The 18,983-nt window shown below is 39.1% G+C and overlaps 1 protein-coding gene across 6 annotated transcripts in view; it reads right to left on the reverse strand.

The window, feature by feature from the left end:
- Positions 1-18,983, reverse strand: part of THRB (thyroid hormone receptor beta) — a 381,314-nt gene that overhangs the window by 205,549 nt on the left and 156,782 nt on the right. For all 6 annotated transcript variants that reach the window (XM_045088971.1, XM_045088969.1, XM_045088972.1 and 3 more), the window contains exon 2: positions 14,427-14,498. The gene's annotated coding sequence lies outside the window, so the exon portion shown is untranslated. The remainder of the gene's footprint in view (positions 1-14,426; positions 14,499-18,983) is intronic.

Genomic DNA, 18,983 nt, shown 5'->3' on the forward strand with positions numbered 1-18,983 from the left:
CAAGGTTTTGACTCATCTAGAACATTCTACCAAAGTCATGTATTTCCTATGAAAGGAGTTTATCTGCTGTGCTGAACAGTATGTGGGCGTCATTTCACGTTCTTACATAGTCCTGCATGTAATCGATTGTAGAAAAAATTTAAGCTCTTAGCTCCATCTCACCTTCCTACTATCCCAGCACGTTTTGCAGTGGGGACACTGTCCGGTTGAGGATTAGTGGGTCCTTCTCAGGTTGGCAGAGATAGGGAAATCATGGGTGAAGAGTCACAAGTGCATTTTTCTCATGAGCATGGCATTACCATACCATTCATTTTGATGACTGTAAGAAGTCCACAGATAAAGCTACCAACTTGTTTTCCTCTGCACGTTGACTTGTTTCAACAAACTCAGGCCTCAGGCAACCGCAGTTCCTAAGCATATTTTTTTGGATCCAGCATCTCTAACTTTTAAAATGGCAACTGCTTCCCTAGCCAAGACAGACACCCTTAAAAGCTCTGTTGTTTTCAGATGTTCTTAGGATGGCAACAACAGCAATCATGCAATGCAACCAGCCACATGGCAGCAAAGGCTCTGAGTATGGACTTCGCCTTGTCCCAGTGTACTGGGCCTAAGAATCCTCTGGGGAGCTTCTTAAAGAGTGAAGATTCTGACTTGTTAAATCTAGAGAAAGCTCTGAGATTCTGTATTTCCTTTTTCTTCTTTTCCTTTTTTTTTTTTTAAAGATTTTATTTATTTATTAGACAAGGATCACAAGTTGGCAGAGAGAGGAGGAAGCTGGCTCCCCGCCGTGCAGAGAGCCCGATGCGGGGCTTGATCCCAGGACCCTGAGACCATGACCTGAGCTGAAGGCAGAGGCTTTAACCCATTGATCCACCCAGGCGCCCCATCTTTTTTTTTTTTTTTTTTAAGATTTATTTATTTGAGAGAACTGTGCACATGAGCATGAATGGGGGTGGGGCAGAGGGACAGAGGAAGAGGGAAAGAGACTCTCCAGTAGATTCCTGGCCGAGTTCGAAGCCTGATCCTGGGACCCAGGAGATCATGACCCAAGTGTAAATCAAGAGTCTGATGCTTAATGACCTGAACCACTGACGGCCACTGAGGTTCTGCATTTCTAACAAATTCCCAGGTGGTTCCAATCCCACGAAGCCTAAAGCACACACTGAGTAGAAAGGAGGCCCTCTCTAAGAAATCTTCCATCTATAGGATTCCATAATTCTGTGTGTCAGAAACTATGAGCTGACATATGCAGGGGCAAATTCTCTTAGGACCTTTGTTGGAATACTCCAGAAGTCATACTACCAGTTATAGACATATATCTAAATAGAAGGATTTAGAAATTAAGTCTGAGAGTCACCGAATCATTTTAGAATCTTGCAGTGGATCAAAGTTACTATTAGTTCTTTCAAATGTGGATTCAGCTACTTTGTTCCTAGAATATCTCTACAAATGAGCCCCTTTACGCCCCAGCTGGATCTCTGATTATGCTGGATGCAAAACACATCTAAGTTTATTCAGTAACTAGTTACATAAAGCAGCTCTCTTGAAGCATTATGCAAAGAAGAATTTTGCTAAATAAATATTTGCTACTCAATTTATCTATTCTGTAAACATAGATGCTACAGTGTAAGGTTTGCTTAAAGGGGAACATATCACTTTCATTCCATCTCTGATAAGAATGGAAAAAAATTCATATTCATAGCGCACACGAAAACTTACAGATGTTTCCATCACATCAATTGTTTATCAATTCCAAGGAAATATATATAACACCCTGTCTTCGATGCTGATATTAAATTCCTTAGTGTAGGTAAATTCTAAAAGAACGATGATGTAAACTAAGTGGAAGTGAAAATGAAACTTATATACGATCTTTATTATGTATGATTTTTCTGCCTCTCTTGACTCTAGGCAGATGCTGTTTCGCCATATGAACTGAGTGCTATGCGCATACCATATGCCAAATACTGTGCCAGGTGCTGGCAGGTGATGGGAGAGCGGTAAGGGGTGAGAAGACAAATAATTCCAGTCTCTACCCCAGCCAGACTCAATTGAGTGGGGGAAGATAGGCACCTGACTAAGTATTTACAACATAATATGCCTATAATAGCTGAAGCTAACAATTATATAGCTCTTTTATCTGTCAAACACTCACTGTTCTAAGCATTTTACATATATTAATTCATTTAATCTTCATAGCAATCTTATGAGGTATTATCTCCATTTTATGGCTGCAAAAACAGGCAAAGGCAAGTTAAATGGTTTCCTCAGAGTCACACAGAAATGCATGGCCAACTAGGATTTGCACCTGGAAGATCCATTCCGGAGCTGCTTTGTCGCTCCAAGTGTGGTCTGTTACCAGCACCACAGGCATCACCGAGGAGCTCTGTTAGGAACAGAATCTCAGACCCTGCCCTAGATCTCTGGGTTCAGAATCAGCATTTTAGCAAGACTTCTCGGTGCCTGTATGATTGTTAAAACTTGAGATGCACTACTCTAGATGCTCCCCCAGCTTTTATTCTCATTAAATTTTCATGGAAGAAAACCCTGCTCTCCCCTAACAACATATTAAATAAAAGTATGAACCACATAATTTAGTAAAATGACCATAATTAGTAGCTCACAGGTCCAAGATACAGATGAACTAAGGCCACCCTTGGACTAGAAAGCTCAAGGTCTATGTATCCTGTTGGTTGATAACCAACAATACACTGGATTGTCTCTTAAGCCCCATTGGGGAGGCAAATGCTCTTAGAATAAGCATATTCCAATGTTGTGTCTATCTGGCTGAAAAATATACATATTATATTATTTTTGATTAAATGGGAAATATAAAATATACATGAGAATAGCTGAGATTAAGCTGAGTTTCTAGATAAGGTGAATAAAATGGATGACTGCAGCAGGCTCCTAGTTAGTCATGGTCCTTCTTTTCAGACTGTGGATTAAGTTCCCACTTCCTACGTCTGTCCGTCTATCTTGGATCCTCTTCAAGGCAGTAGGAAGAAGCAGTAAAAGAGAAAGAAGCCAAATACTTATTTTAGCAGATGAATTCTGTTGTTTATTTACTGCTCCTATAAAAGGGTTGCTGCGAGAAAAAGGTTACACTAATTACCAAATGGTGGTCTCTAGATGATGTGAGAGGAACAGCTTCCTCTGATACATTGATAACTAATGATTGTCATGATACTGCCATATCAGATGTTTCCTCTCAAAGGAAGAAAACAACACTGAAAGAAGTGGCTGGGCCATCCTTGGCTCATAATAGCAAGTGGTTTTAAAAGAGGAGAGAGCATGCTTACTGCTGTCTTACGGTATCAGTCTAAGTTTAACCATCCCTGCTAGCTCTTCCTCATTGATTCATTTCAACTTCAAGCTATATTAGTGTAATAAATGTTTAAAGGAGAAATAAAACCCCGTTTCGATGTGTATCAAACCATAAGACAGCAATTGTCTGGTAATGAAACCACCTGTTGCTTATAACAACAGCAACAATGACAACACAGAACAAAAACACACAACTGCTGAATGACGGAAACAGGTTTTAGGACTAGCGACCTCTCTCTTCCTTTCTCCTCTTCTATAAACATGAAATCTTGCTTATTTGTTGAGGCCTGATTCAAATTCTAATCCCTGGAGTAAAGGCTTCACAGGTCGCTGCAACCACCATTATCTCTTTCTTGTAATATCTCGGCTATGGAGTCTGCCCCATTCATTTTGCCAAAAACATAAATAATAATGAATAACTAAGATTATTATTTACCTCTGCCTGCATATGTGTCTCAACTCCCCAGTTAATTTTAAGTTTCTTTGGGGAATATAATTGGTTGTGCTTTTTGTGCCTCCCACTGGTATGGTCTGGTGTTTTGCATAGAGAAAAGCTTAATAAATATTTGACAGCATTTTGCCCAAAGGGTGCTACTAACTAGCTGTTCCATCTATTATTTATAGAAAGCACAACCCAAACCCAGAAATTAATGTGTGTTGGTATGAGCTCACATTTCAAGAAAAAGCTGTCTAATCAATTGTGGTCTTCTTAGATGGTTGCCATTGAAGATATTAATAAAATAAGTCAACACAACATTAAAAACAGTTCTAGAAACCTGTGTTTAAACTAGGTAATTTGTCCATTTGTGAAAGAGATGAACATTTTTTGATAATCTATTTTCTTCATCCAAGTGAAGACTAAAGAAACCCCTCCACCATTCTCCTACTTCTAATGAATGTATTTAGGAATTAAGAAATTTCAGTCTTACTTTCATATTTGAAACTTTTTGCATGTATTCTTTGTGATGATCTTACACACACTCTCCCATAGTGAACCAAAGTTGTATTGCTATTAATAACTGAAACTATTTAAAAATGTAAAAAAAAAAAAATTTCAGTCTTACTTCTAGTTCAACCAAATACTTGCTCTAAAACTGTTGGCAAGTCCTAATGGCAAGGGTTTAAAACATTCACCGGTGGAGAATGGAACTCTTCTAGGTTCTAATCAGACCCTCCTGTATGAAGTTAGTATAGGATTTTTTTAAAAGTAGTTTACAGGGGCACCTGTAATCCACTCAGTGGATTAAGCCGCTGCCTTCGGCTCAGGTCATGATCTCGGGGTCCTGGGATCGAGTCCTGCATCAGGCTCTCTGCTCAGTGGGGAGCCTGCTTCCCTCTATCTCCCTCTCTGCCTGCCTCTCCGTCTGCTTGTGATCTCTCTCTGTCAAATAAATAAATAAAATCTTTAAAAAAAAAAGTAGTTTACAAACCAATGTCAGAGAGATGAAGAAGTTTGAAAAAAATGAGGTGAAATTGACAGTTCTGGGGGAAAATACCTTGGTAGAGTCTCCTTCTACATTACACACTCTAGTGAATCCCGGGTGTCTTAAAGACTAATTCTTTTAAGGAAATTTTAAAAAATTCAAGAAAATACAGCTAGTTATATAATTGATTTTTATATGGGGAAAATATTTAAGTGTGAAAATAATGAAAGATATTAAAAAGGAAAGACTAATAAATTTATATGAATTAAAATTTGAAACTCTATAACCATAATACAAATATAAAGGAATTAATACTCACGTAGCAGATATTTATTAAGCATCTACTATTTGTCAGGCATTTTTCAAGGTGTTTGGGAGACTATATCTATATATAAACAAAACAGAAAAATGTTTGGATGTCTTTGCTGTGAAGGTGGCTATTTTACTGTATAAAGACTGACAACAAAATAAATAATCCCATTATATGGGAAAAGGTGGAAAATGCTTTGGAGAAAAAGGAAAGTAGAGCCAAGGGGGGGATTGGAAGTGCCAAGGGCTGTGCTGGTTTGGTGCTCAAAGTTTGAAATATGGTGGTCAGAGTGGACTTCAAGAGTGATACAATTCAAATAAACATATTGCAGTAGGTACCATTACTGGCTACCTTGAGGGATATTTAGGGGTTCTAGGCAGAGGGAAGAGTCACCTGCTAGAGCAGAGACAAATGAGAATTTGGAAAAACTTCCTTGCAATGCATGAGATTGGCAGAGATAAAATCCTTAATTGAGAAAAAGAGTTCTTAAAAATCAACTTAAAAAATCAATGTCTTATAGAAAATAGACAAATGACATGAACAGATAATCTTTGTATAGAAGTCAATGAAAAGTGAAATCTTTCTCACCTTATAAGTAATCAAGTGAACTCAAAGTAACCTCACTATTGGGATATCCAGTTTCTGAAGATTAAATCATGTTGGTGAAGATGTGGTAAGATTCTCTTCTATATTGCTAATGGAGGCATGAAATAATGTAACCTTTTGTAAAATACGGTTATATTTATCAACAACCTTTATCCTAGAAATATCTCTTATGGAAATCATCAGATATTAAGACAAAATTTATGTATATTTATGGCAGCATTGTTTATAATGATATATAAATGATTAATACCTAGATATCAAGCTGAAATTTCCAGCCCAGGATGTATCTACGAGCATTTGATACCTCCACCTCCAATTTCACATGTCCCAATCAAAGTCACCTTCTCCAGCCCCATCCCAGCTCCCAAACCTCCTCCTGGTCTTGTCTTTCTTAATTCAGTGAATGGTTCAAATGGACTTCCATTGCATAAGACACAAACCCAGGAGCCATCCTTGATGACTTCTCCCTTGTCTCCTGAATTCTATCATTCCCATGTTTTGTCAGTTCTGCTTTTGTAATATTTCTTGAACCCATCCCATCCTCTTCATTCCCAGAACAACCGCCTTAGTTCGGCTCTCATCATAATCCACCTGGGCTAATTAGTAGCTGCTTGTGTGGCCCAGAGAGGCCAAGTTCACTTCCTTCCCATCTGTCACACCCTTGCCATAGGACTCTTTCTGAAATAGTAAACTAGATCAAATCACTACCTTGTTGAATTTTTAAAAAATGGCTCTCTACTTCTGTCAGATTAAAACCCAAATATCTTAAACCAACTTCTATGACATAACACCTGATTATCAGCTCTCTTGCCCCATCAGCTTGAATTCTTCCCTCCATCTATAACAATGAACTTACAAATTACCTATTAGTCCCCATTGTCTTTTCACATGCTTTCTTCTGCCTGCCCCCCTACTCTTACTGTTCTTCAGACAACTCCTCTTTACTTTTCCAGATCAACTGACAACGTGAAATCTCTGCTTTTTGTTTGATCAATCTAAGTTAATATATCTCAAAGTTACATGTGCATCAGAATCCTCTAGAGGGCTTGTTAGTGTTTCATAGGTTCTACCTCCAGAGTTTCTGACTTAGTAGGTCTGGGGTGGAGCCTGAGAATCTGCATTTTCACAAGTTCCCCTCGTGATGTAGATGCTGTGGTGCAGGGGCCCCACTTTGAGAACCACTTGTTTAGAGAATTCTTTATCAAGGCATTTAGAGTTTGGTTGACTGCTCATTTTTTTCATTCATTAAACAAGTGTTTGCTATGTGAGTATGTGTCTGTTCTGCATTTGGACGTGGCAAGGTATTCTGCATAGGGCTATAATGATAGTCTCTATCTGGGACAGAGAAGGCAGGTCTGACCCATACAATTGTGCAGGTTGAATATTGTGTAAATGGTGCTCACGGGAGTATTACAGCTCAGCCAGAGGTAATAGTCTTAGAAGTCAGAGAAACAAACCCGTGGCGTGCACAACAGTGTAAAACACACCATGTTACTGATATGGTATCTACCATGATACAAATATGCACAATGTTCTTTGATAAATGAGAAGAGCCTTCAAACCCAGATATGAATTGAAGGCAAGGAGATAGGCAAGGCCTCCTAGAGACTGTGATACATTGTGGAGTCTGGAAAGGTGAACAGGAGCTATTAGGGAAAAGAGTAGAGGGAGGCAGAGAGAAGTCACATATGCAAAGACACAGAAGGATGATATGTGGTTGTAAGTAGATAGTTAGGATGGAGTAAAGAATATGGAGCGCTCCAATCACTTTGTCTATGTGAAGGACTTAAATTTGCTTAATTTTTTTTTAAATTATGAAACACTGCATGCACCAAGTGGTATATAAAACAATATTACAGATGCCCATTCATATTCGCTCTATTTCCTTTATCTCTTTTTATAAGAAACGGAACAGAAGAAAACAATAATGACCTATCTCCCTCTCTTTCCTCTCCTCCCTTGTCTTGCCAAGGTAGCCATGATTTCTCAGTGGATGTGAACTGTTCCCATGTGTATTTTTGTATTTTTACTATGTAAATGTATAGGCATTCACTTTTGAGTTTCATTTATTTATTTATTTATCTTAAAAATATTTTATTTATTTATTTGTCAGAGAGAGAGAGAGAGCGAGTGAGCGCACAGGCAGACAGAGTGGCAGTCAGAAACAGGGAGAAGCAAGCTCCATGTCAAGCAAGGAGCCTGATGTGGGACTCAATCCCAGGATGACCTGAGCCAAAGGCAGCCACCTAACCAACTGAGCCACCCAGGCATCCCAAGTTTCATTTATTTTTTATTTAAAAAGTTTTTTTTAAAGATTTATGTATTTATTTAAGTAATCACTAAATACACCCAATGTGGTGTTTGAACTCATGACCCTGAGATCAAGAGTGACATGCTCCACTGACTGAGCCAGCCAGACACCCTGACATTTACTTTTTAATGAGAGACATCTTCCATGATGTGACAGCAGAAATTACAACTTTCTGCCTCAGCAGCCTTCCTGAGAAGACACCTTGAGTAGCAGGCAGCCTGTGCCCAACAAAACTTGTTCTTCTCCAACCTTTGATGGGTAAAACAGGGTACATGTGAGCTTTATAAAATGCAATCAAAGAGGGTTAAAATCAGAAAATCAAGTTACGCTTATTCAGTGGTAGGTGATTCTAAAAGCTAAAATGAAATATTATTTTTGTTTTATAGTCAAGGTGTCTAACACAGAGGATCAAGAGAGTTGTACTGAGAGACTCGGTCATTTCTGCTCAGCCCCGTGGATTACATACACGAGGGATGTGGCATTTGTTGGTGTACATGGACACAATGGAGTTCCCAAAGAGCTATGCCGTGAAGCTCTGGTTCCACCCTACCAGAGCCACAGATGTGCTCTGATTTTATCATCTACAAAATGGCAAGATGTTACCTGCCGTGTTCTGGTTTAACAAAAGGGATGTGATGACAACCTGGAGGCTAAATTCTTATTTGGGAGCTCGTAATGAAAAGTCTATGAAAATATAGTTACCAAAGATTCTGTTCCTCTGAAAGTTAAGGAAAGAAGGAAGTGGGGGTGGAGCGTGGGGAGGGAGGTGAGAAGGAAGAAAGAAGAGTTGAAAGAAAAACTGGTTTCCTTCCCCGTCCTGACTTTCCTACTTTCTCTAGCTCGGCTTCTTAGATAACTTCTTAGTTCTTTTTACAAATCCCTTTCTAAGCTATTGCTTAGCCCCTTTTTATTTTTCCTTTTTCTTTTCTTAGGGATGCCAAAGTTTGAAGATCTTCGTTATTGGTGTTATGGAGCCTTAGAAAAGTTTATGTTTATGTTGTATGTGTGCATACATGTATTCATTTCTGTTTGCATGCGTGTATTATTTATCCATTGCCAAGAGGATGCATCATAAATCCCCAGCCAAAATTCTATATAGACAAATACTACGTAACTTTTTTTTATCCAGATCTGTTTCTTAGAAGTTCAGCTGAATGTCTTTCCTGAGTTGCCATTCCTATATATGCATTTGAATATACATACACATAAATAATGTATACACATATATACAGCCCCCACACACATGTTGTGTGTATTTGCTGAAACACAGTTTTGAACCATACAATTCATGAATACATTCTCTTTGGTCAGTTCACTCTTCATAAATTCTATCACATCCTTCTCTTCTCTCCTGTCCCTAATGCAACCTTACTAATAAGAAGCTTATCACCACAAACTGAAGTCCTCAAAGCCTTTTTTTTTTTTTTTTAAGAGAGGGTGAGGGGAAGGGCAGAGGGACAGGAGAGAGCAAATCTTAAGCAGGTTCTACGCTGGGCTGATGTGGGGCTCCATCTCATGACCCTGAGATCATTACCTGAGCCAGAAATCAAGAGTCAGATGCTTAACCAACTGAGCTACCCAGGTACCCCTCAAATCTACTTTTTATTGCTCCCACTTTCATCCGTCATGGAGTTGGCTACAAGATCATTTCCTCTAAAGAACCCTGATCATTCTTCTCTGGAACTGAAAAGCTTCTCATATTTGCCTATCTGTGACTTGGTCTGCTAGGTGCCTCCATGATATACTTTTATAATCAAATTTCACTTTGCTTCTGGGTAGCAAAGTACCCAACTATATTTTCCAGCTTCCTTTATACTTAAGAATTGTAGAATATAGGTAAAAGTTGTGGGGTGGGAGTTCTGGTAATGACTCCTAAAGAGAAAAAACATAGCTATTGATGGGTGCCTTTCACTTTCCTCTTCCCAACTTTTCTGCTGCCTGGAATTCATATGTGAGGGCTAGAGCTCCAGCAACCATATTCAATCAAGAGGTAACCTTAAGGATAAAGTCATGTATGAAGGATAGAAATACAGAAAGATAGAAGGCACCCGAGTCCCTGATGATTACAGAACTACTCCCTGCTGCTGTGGAAAGAAAAATACTTTTGAGTGTTTGTCACTATTATTTATGGCTTTCTGTTATGGGCAGCCTCCAGACAGTAGCTTACTTTCTCCACCAATGTAGCTATTTCTCCGCTCCAGTTAATATAATATTTTGATTAGTTTTGAGCCATTGCCTCTCTTCTTAAGATGAGGTTTACAGATAGAAAGACCTAAGTTCAAGTCCAGCCCTGCCCCTGTGACAATTATGTCTTTAGGCATTGTTTCTGTTCATTTTACCCTCAATTATCTTGTCTGGGAACCCATAATAATAATAATAATCATCATCATCATTATTATTATCATTATTAATATGCACATTAAACTGTTACTTTTCTTTCATTCTGTTTTTCAGTTATTATCCCAATGGCACCAGTAGGAAAAATAGTTAAGGAAGGAAAGGGGAATAAAACTCAAATCAGGATATTGTCCCAGTTAACAGTCCTTATAAGGAGCTGAATTAGTTTGAAGTTTCAGGTTGCTGATTTTTAGAAGTCAATGGGAAAAAAAAATCAATAGATTGGACTTCAATTATTAATATTTTACCCTCATTCTCATGAATTAATAGAATCTGACTACACACATGTTGCATTGTCCTAAGACCACTTGACCTGTAGATAAATGCATACGTACATACATGCATGCATATTCAGAATGTTGGCTCCAAGAGGAAACACTTTCCCCCAGTCACTGGGATGGAGAAGACACACACCTTCTGTCTTCTATTTTCCATTTAGACAAGTTAACTCTTAATGATATGGAGAAACAGTTCCTTTCAAATGGGCATAAAATTGCAAAAAAAGAGAGCACATTCTCCCCAAACACTTAGATCATGTAAGTTCATTTCTGCTCTTATGAACATTAAATTAAATTGGTTAAATAAAAACCTTGCTCAGTCAAATTTGATTCAATTAGGAAATTTATATGTGCAAAGCATGGAATGTGTGGGTTAAAATAAATTCTGGTTATTTAAAATGTTATTTTTTATGGATGGTTCTTTTTTGCCATGGCTTCATTAGTGAACTAAATTTTTGTTAATGTGAATCAGCCTTGTGAGTTAAATAGGCCTTGGCTCTTTGCTGGGAAATCACTCAAGTAGTAGAGAGTTTGTTTGCATAGCCTCAAAGGCTGGAACATTTGAGCATCTTCAAATGCTTCTTGTGCCAGCTTCACCTAACCCTCTCTTACCCTTCTGAACAGTGTCATCATATCCTTTTCAAAAACATTTTCTGAGGCACCTGAGTGGCTCAGTCAGTTAAAAGTTGGACTCTTGACTTTGGCTCAGGTCATGATCCCAGGGTCCTGAGATTGAGCTCCACGTCAGGCTCTGGAAGCCCCTCTCCCTTTGCCCCTTTGCCTCCCAATACACTTTCACTGACTATAAGACAAATACCATATGATTTCACTCATTTTTGGAATTTTTAAAAAAAAGATTTATTTATTTATTTATTTATTATGATGGGGGTTTGTGTGGGATGGTGCAGAGGGAGAGAGAGAACCAAGGAGCCTGACACGGGGCTCCATTCCAGGATTCTGGGTTCATGTCCTGAACTGGAGGCAGCTGACCAACCGACTGAGCCACCCAGGCTCTCCGGTATGTGGAATTTAAGAAACAAAACAGGTGAACATAGGACAAGGGAAGGAAAAATAAAATAATATGAAAACAGAGAGGGAGGCAAACCTTAAGAGGCTCTTAACTGTGGGAAACAGACTGAGGTTTGCTGGAAGGGTAGTAGGTGGGGGATGGCGTAACTGAGTGATGGACATTTAGGATGGCAGGTGATGGAATGAGCGCGAGTATTGCATGTATGTAGCTGATGAAATCACTAAATTCTACTTCTGAAACTAATAATAAAGTATATGTCAATTAAATGGAATTTAAATTTAAAAAACCTTAAAATCATTAAAAATGAATACTAAAAAAGAAACCAGACCGAACTATTTCCCTTCCTTCTGCCTGCTTAGTGTTCTCATCAGGCTCTAAATGCAGAGTTAGCTGCTGGGTCCCTCGGGCCAGCCCATGTCCTTAGCTGCACTTCAACCCAAACAATTACCTTTCCTGTTACTGCCGGAATTCTAAAACATACAAATAAAAAAATTTAAGTAGGGTTGGTGCAAAGTATTTCGGGGAAAAGAAAGTATTTTTTTAAGGGTCAAAGTGCCTACGGCAAAGGTACAGGTAAAAAGCCAATCGTTTGAGAGTCCTTGACACACATGCCCAAAGCAGAAAGACCAAACATGGAATAGCCCTATTCCACAGGTGTCTCTGGAGGCCCAAATCCCAATCTCTGTCACCAGAAGTTCCACTCCACTAATGTATGGGAAAGAGAATCCTGCATTTCATAGGTGATGGAAAAACATTGGGATGAGGGAGCAAAGGATTCACAAGTTCTGAAGTCTTTCTGGAACATTATTGATACATTGACGGTACATGTGAAATCAATTCACTCACCAAGTACTGTGCTCAAGATTTCCACGATGTGACTGCCCACATATCACCTTCAGCCACATCACAGTCTAGAAGATCCCAAAAGGCAGTCTGTGGTCCCACTGTCTGGTGTTGTATTCTCTGAGAACTTTTCCCCTGTCCTGGCTTTGGTGATTATTGAACAAAAAAATTCCTGAAAAGGAGCAGTCTCCTGTCCTCCAAAACTGCCTAATGATCTTAGAGCCCACTCACTAAATAATCCACATAACTCTAAGGAAGTTCATTAGTATTTTCAATATTTAAGGAAGCTCATAAGTATTTCTATGTATCCACTGCCTAATTCATTTATCTGTTGCCTTATTTTCCCTCTTTGTTTTTATATTTTGATGGAGGTATACTTTATAGACAGTACAAGGCACAGAGGGGTTTTGACAAATGCTGTGTAGCCTGCACTTCTATAAAGTTCTGCATTTTGATCGCTCCAGAAGATTCCCTTATGCCCCTTCCCAGGCACTCCCGTCTTTTTCTCAAGGTAACCACTATTTTGATTTCTATCATCATAGATGAGTTTTGTCTTTTGTAGAGCTGTATGAAAATGGATTAGTACACGGTGCACTCTTCTGTGGCTTAGTGTCTAATGTCTCATGTTTGAAGCCTGTTAAAAATTGCCTCTTAGTTTCCTTATCTGTAAGTGGAAGGGGTCGCCTTATAAGATCCTGAGGAGTCGGGAGGTCTCCTGGGAGCGATAAGGGGGACCTGAGGAGTCGATTTGATTGGAATGGGTGAAGAGGAGGCTGAAGGGTGGGCTTTGTGGCAACCCTCCTCCCCTTCAAACAGAACAGCTGTACTTTTCTGTGTCTTGCAAATTGGGGTTCTCTGGGAGATTTCATTTGGGAGAATGTTTTTTGTTAAAAAAAAAAAATGTTAGAGACCTGCAGGCCCAGGTGATCCTTACTGATACTTTTCCCTAGAACATTCTATAAATTGCAAATAGTGCTTTCTGATATGAGAGCTTTGAATAGTTCCCTTGAGGGAGGGCTGGGAGACAGAGGCAGCCAGACTGGGGGCCCCCAGGGAGGGCCTGGGCACTGAGCACTGTAATACTAGCCGTGGTTACCATCAGATAGCATCACCCCAACTGAGGCGCCCAGACAATAAGCCAGAGGCCCTGGGCAAGGGGAGGCACAAAGACAGCATTCAAAAGACCCACTCTCACAGCCCGGGAGCATTTCTATAGACTCCACCAGACCCTGGCCCAGCCTGAACGTCACCTGACAGCCAGAAAGCCATTTTTCACGGTTAGCTTTTAAACTGCTAAAAATAATAAACACAGAAAGAAAAGTGCTGACATAATCTTTGCTGCAGAGACAAACTGAAACTGTTGTTATAATAATGTAAACAAACTGGGTTCCAAATTATAACCTAGCCTTCCAAACAGGCTGCTTGACATTACCAAACATCTGGGGACCAGAAGGAGAATTGAGGGCTTGCCCAGGAAACAAGGGAATGGGCGCTGCGCAGGTGCCGAGCCCTATCCCACTGGCTCTAACCCATAACCCACCGATTAGCTACTCCTGACACCTTTTTTTTTTTTTTTAAGCACACAAGGAAAATGCAGTTGGAGAGGGCTGCTCAGTGTTCCTTGAGCACAACTTCCCCACATAACAAGTGAAATACAGCTCCTCTCTCTCATTGTTCAATTATTACCTTTCTCACCCCAGATTTCCTTTTCTCCATTATGTTTTTCCAGCCCACTTAATGTTTTATATTCCTCCGGAATGTCTGCAGATGTCAAAACTATGTTAAATAACAAGAGCAGCAATGCCACAAATTAGCAGGTAATTCCCCTTGTGCTAAAAAGTGACAATTAATCACAAAGATCATGAATCTGCAAACAGCCAAGTCAAGCCTGGTATCTGACCTTCTGATCCATTAAATCACGTGCAGAAGCTGGCACCCTCACAGGACGGCCAACAGGAGGGAAACCGCAGATCTGGAAAAAGGGAAACACAAGAAGGTAAATAGAAGTGTTTTGTTTTTGTTTTTCTTTTCTTTTTTTAAGTTCCCCAACATTTATTTAATCTGCAACTGCTCTTCTTTCTATGTTTAAATAGGGTCTGGTTTCAGAGCCGTCTCTGATTCTGAATAAATGCAAATAGACTGAGATAAAAATCTCATTCCAGAGGGGTGATGGTTTCAGAGAAAAGAACTTGAACACAGAAGTGTAAATAAGACATTATAGGCATAGGACAACGTTTGTGGATCCCAAAGATCTACTTTGCTGTGGGCAAGATGCGGGAATTTGGGGAAGACGGTTATAAGGCAAATGTAAATCTTAAACAGTGTAAAACTGTGGCCTATGGACACCCATGCCAGTCTATTAACTGGTTCTTACCCGTTCATAAGAAGAAAGTGCAAAAAATAAGAGGAGGTGTTTAAAAACTCAGATAGTAGCTTGATGTCACACTTATAAGCATGTTGTCAGTGGATTCCTCTCGCTGGATAGGAGGCAAAACAGTTTGCATCCAATTTGATAGAGTTTCATTTTTTTTAGTTTTTTAATTAATTCATTAATTTTTTAAAGTAGTCTCCATCCCAACACAGGGTTTGAACTCATAACGCTGAGATCAAGACCTAAGCTGATATCAAGGGTCAGACACTTAACTGACTGAGCCACCCAGGTACCCTGAGTTGCATTTTTATTATGTGCAGTAGGACCATCTAAACAGGTCTGCATGTTTTTAATACTTCTTTCTGAAACTATTGAAGCTTATAGAAGAGTTTCAGGAATCATATAAATAACTCCTATAGATTCCTGGCCCAGAAACCTTGTTCATATTCTTCCAATAGCAAAAAGATACATTTCTGGCTCATCTGTTCTACCCAACTACCTCATCATCCTAGCCTTTAATCTAGAAGTATTCCTCTGTCTTTCCTTGAATTTCGTACCCTCAAAAATTCTTATCAAGATTACAGAGCAGTAATAGCACATACAGAATGTCACTCAAATTGACTTAGTCTTTTTCATAATTAGGCAAAGAATATGTTTTTGAGAGGGATATCATAAAAATGATGTTTTTATTGCATTCTATCAGGTGACATCATAAATTGATTTGTTTTTTTACTGGTGATGACAAATTCAATAATTTGATTAAGTTGATATCTGGAAAACTTCTTCATTACATAGTTGTCTTTTTAAAATTTGTAATTAAGAAGTATTCTGTACAGAGAGGCTTTGAGATTATGCAAATTTCTTTTTCTCATTCTGTTTTTGCACCTGTTGGTCCTTCTTTCCTTGATTATTATTATTATGAATATTGCTGAAAGTTTCTTTTCTAATTCCACATTCCTAGTTTGCATATTATGGAAATAAAGAGCTTTAATATATTTAAAAAAAAATCTTAAACAGTGTAGAGATTTTGTGCTAATGATGGTATGGCTGGCCTCAGAGGACGTTTCCTAGGATCAGTCTCAACCAGCAGTAGCATCCCCCACCTGTGGTGAAATGACAGGTGTTCATCAGGGGATATAGCCAGGCTTGGAACTATGGAGCTGTCTAGATTGTATTCAGTGTGATTATGCTGGAGATACAGCTGGCCCATGTAAACAGATAAAAGAGAGAGCCAAATGCACAGGGGCAACTACCTGTTCAGCAGAGGACCACTTGGAGTATCTGTGTAAAGAGAAGTTGCTTTTCAGTTAACTATAGTCCCGCAATTCTTGTGGTTGTTGTGGGGAACTTAGAACTCAGAAAAACAGAGGTTAGCAGAGCTGATGTCTGCATTCCTGCTACCTTGGGGGGACCATTGGTAAATTTTGTCATAACTGCTTTTTTTTTTAAATTAAAAAATAGAGAGAATAGGTGTAATCTCTCTTTTTAAAAAAAAAATATTTTATTTATTTGACAGACAGAGATCACAAGTAGGCAGAGAGGCAGGCAGAGAGAGAGAGAGGAGGAAGCAGGCTCTCCGCCGAGCAGAGATCCCGATGCAGGACTCGATCCCAGGACCCTGAGATCATGACCTGAGCTGAAGGCAGAGGCTTAACCCACTGAACCACCCAGGTGCCCCGCATAGGTGTAATCTTGACAACTCTGCTCTTTGGCTAGACCATGAATTCGTTTGTCTTTTTCTAGTCCACTTTTTTTTTTTTTACATTTATATACAATATGTGCATCCAGGACAATGAATGGTGTTTGTGTATTTCAAATTGATCTCTACGACATGAGTCTCTGGATGGGTATCTAATGTTCTCCATTTTTGACTCAACGTCGTCTGTGTGAGAACTAACCGTATTGGTCTGTCGCATTCCTTGCAGCTGCCATGTTGGATGAACATATGCTCAGTCATTGTCTTTTCACTCAACACCCAACATTATAGCACCATAAAAGCCCTTGTTATATTATTAAAGTGATTGTTGGGTGTGTGTGGGTGTGCACAGGCATGTGCGGATGTGTGAGTTTCCGCTGTGATGGACTCTGAGGTCCTCAGGATGCTGTTGTGTCTTGTTTTCACAGTGGCTCTTTTACTCCGTGACTCCAGGCAGAAGGGACACTCAGGGTGTTAAAAGGAAAAACAGATTTGTTTTTATTCGTTTTCCTCCCTTTTAAAAACAACACGATGGAAGACTTTGGAGTTGTATTTGTCTGCTTTTATCGGTCTCTGCCCACTGCTCTTGTAACAGACTTTAAATCTCCAGCCATCAACATCACCTCACTGTTTTCTAGAACATCAGAGAATCTGATAGCACGAGGCTGAAGACCAAGACATTTTTAGGAAGCCTATTCTAAAAGCGTTCTCAAAGAATAAATGGGAAGCCCAGGAAGAAGCTAGTGTTTATAACTGTCTTTGCGGTTTTATGGTGAGTATAAATAACTATACATTACTATCCTTGACATCGATATTTAAAAACTAACTGTGCCTTTTGTATGAAAATACTGGACCCCATTTATTTTTTGAGGGTAGAAGTCTGATTTGTATTTTGAAGAATGTATGTGAACCTGACTCAGTGAAAACAATCTAAAAATTCTCACATAATGATTCATAATAATATACATTTTATACATAACCTATATTAAGAACATTTTGTGGGCTGGGGTGTGCTAATGTTTTTATTTAGTTTAGTCCTCACAATGGTCATACGATCATTTTTCAGATGAGCCAAGGAGAGGAACAGGAGGATTTAACATTTTTGCCCAAAGCCAAACAGTAAAGAAGAGGCCAGCTAGCAATCTCATCCCAGTAGTAAGATGTCATGGGCCTCGTTCTTAGTCACTAAGAACAGGCCCAGGTTTTAAGATAAAACTTCAGAGGGGAAATTGAAAAACAGTGAGACTGAAGGTGCTTCTTAGTTTTGCCATAAACCCAACAGACAGTATCTCTTTCAATGTGTGCTTCAAACCAAGATCAAACCAAATTAGAGTACTTCAACCAGAGAAATTCAAAGTGATTCCTTAGCGAAGAAGGAAATTTCAAGTAGCAAGGTCAAGCCCCAGACCCTTCCAACTCAAACATGCCCATTTTTAATTCTTCTTCTCTTTAGAAAGCTGGGGCCATGGATTTGCTCATGGCTCAAAGGAGTCTGCGCAGTTGTGTTTACATGAGATCCAAAGCAAAAATGAGGATCACTCCCTGGGCCAGCTTTAGCCTAGAATATGTGCTATTTACACATTTTTAATTGGGGCACAAATATATTAACAGTGTGGTTATTTTGTGCTTTCAAAAGAATCTGTTTTGTAACTGATTCGTATTTATATTTGGAATATATTTATTTCTAGGCATGAAACAGTTCATTTTGTTGAGCCATCTGACCTGAGGTGAAGTTGGCACAATTTCCCGTGACTGTTCCTAATTAATGCAAATTGAAGGTTAAAGGATAAATAAAGTTCTTTTAACTTGGTTTATTAATATGTTATTTATAAATGGCTCTTTACTTGGTCAATTTCTTTTTTAGTCAGTAACTATGTACAAATGTACCCAACAAACGAGCAAATACACCATGTGTATTTTATTACAAAGTTGTTTTAAAAGGGTTAATATGGCAAAAAAAAAAAAATAATGTCATCTGTCATCTACTTATCTATCTCTTTTGACTCAGTTCCGAAGTCCGAGGCAGACTATATTGCATTATGGTCTACATTCTTCATCCCTCCCTGTACCTACTGTTTGGTCATGTAACTTTGCACTAAAGAACAGCCTCTTTAGTAAAATCTAGTTTACTGTCCCCTTTGATGCTGGTTTTAGTCATGTGCCTTGCTTTGGCCAATGGAATGTTAGCAGGTATGCTGTTTGTAGAAGTCTGAAAAAGTTCTTGCTGTGCTTATGTTTTTTCTTGCTTCTCTGTGATTGCTATGAGAAGATGCCTCAACTAGCCTGTCACGGTTGAGAAACATGGAATGAAGTTGACTCACGTCAGTGGTCTCTGCCAAGGCTATCCTGGATCAGCCTAGACTAGTCAGGCCGTGTAAGTACGACAGCTG

Source organism: Mustela putorius, unplaced genomic scaffold (genome assembly GCF_011764305.1).
Source record: "Mustela putorius furo isolate JIRA1106 unplaced genomic scaffold, ASM1176430v1.1 tig00003834_pilon_pilon_pilon, whole genome shotgun sequence".
NCBI lineage: Eukaryota > Metazoa > Chordata > Mammalia > Carnivora > Mustelidae > Mustela > Mustela putorius.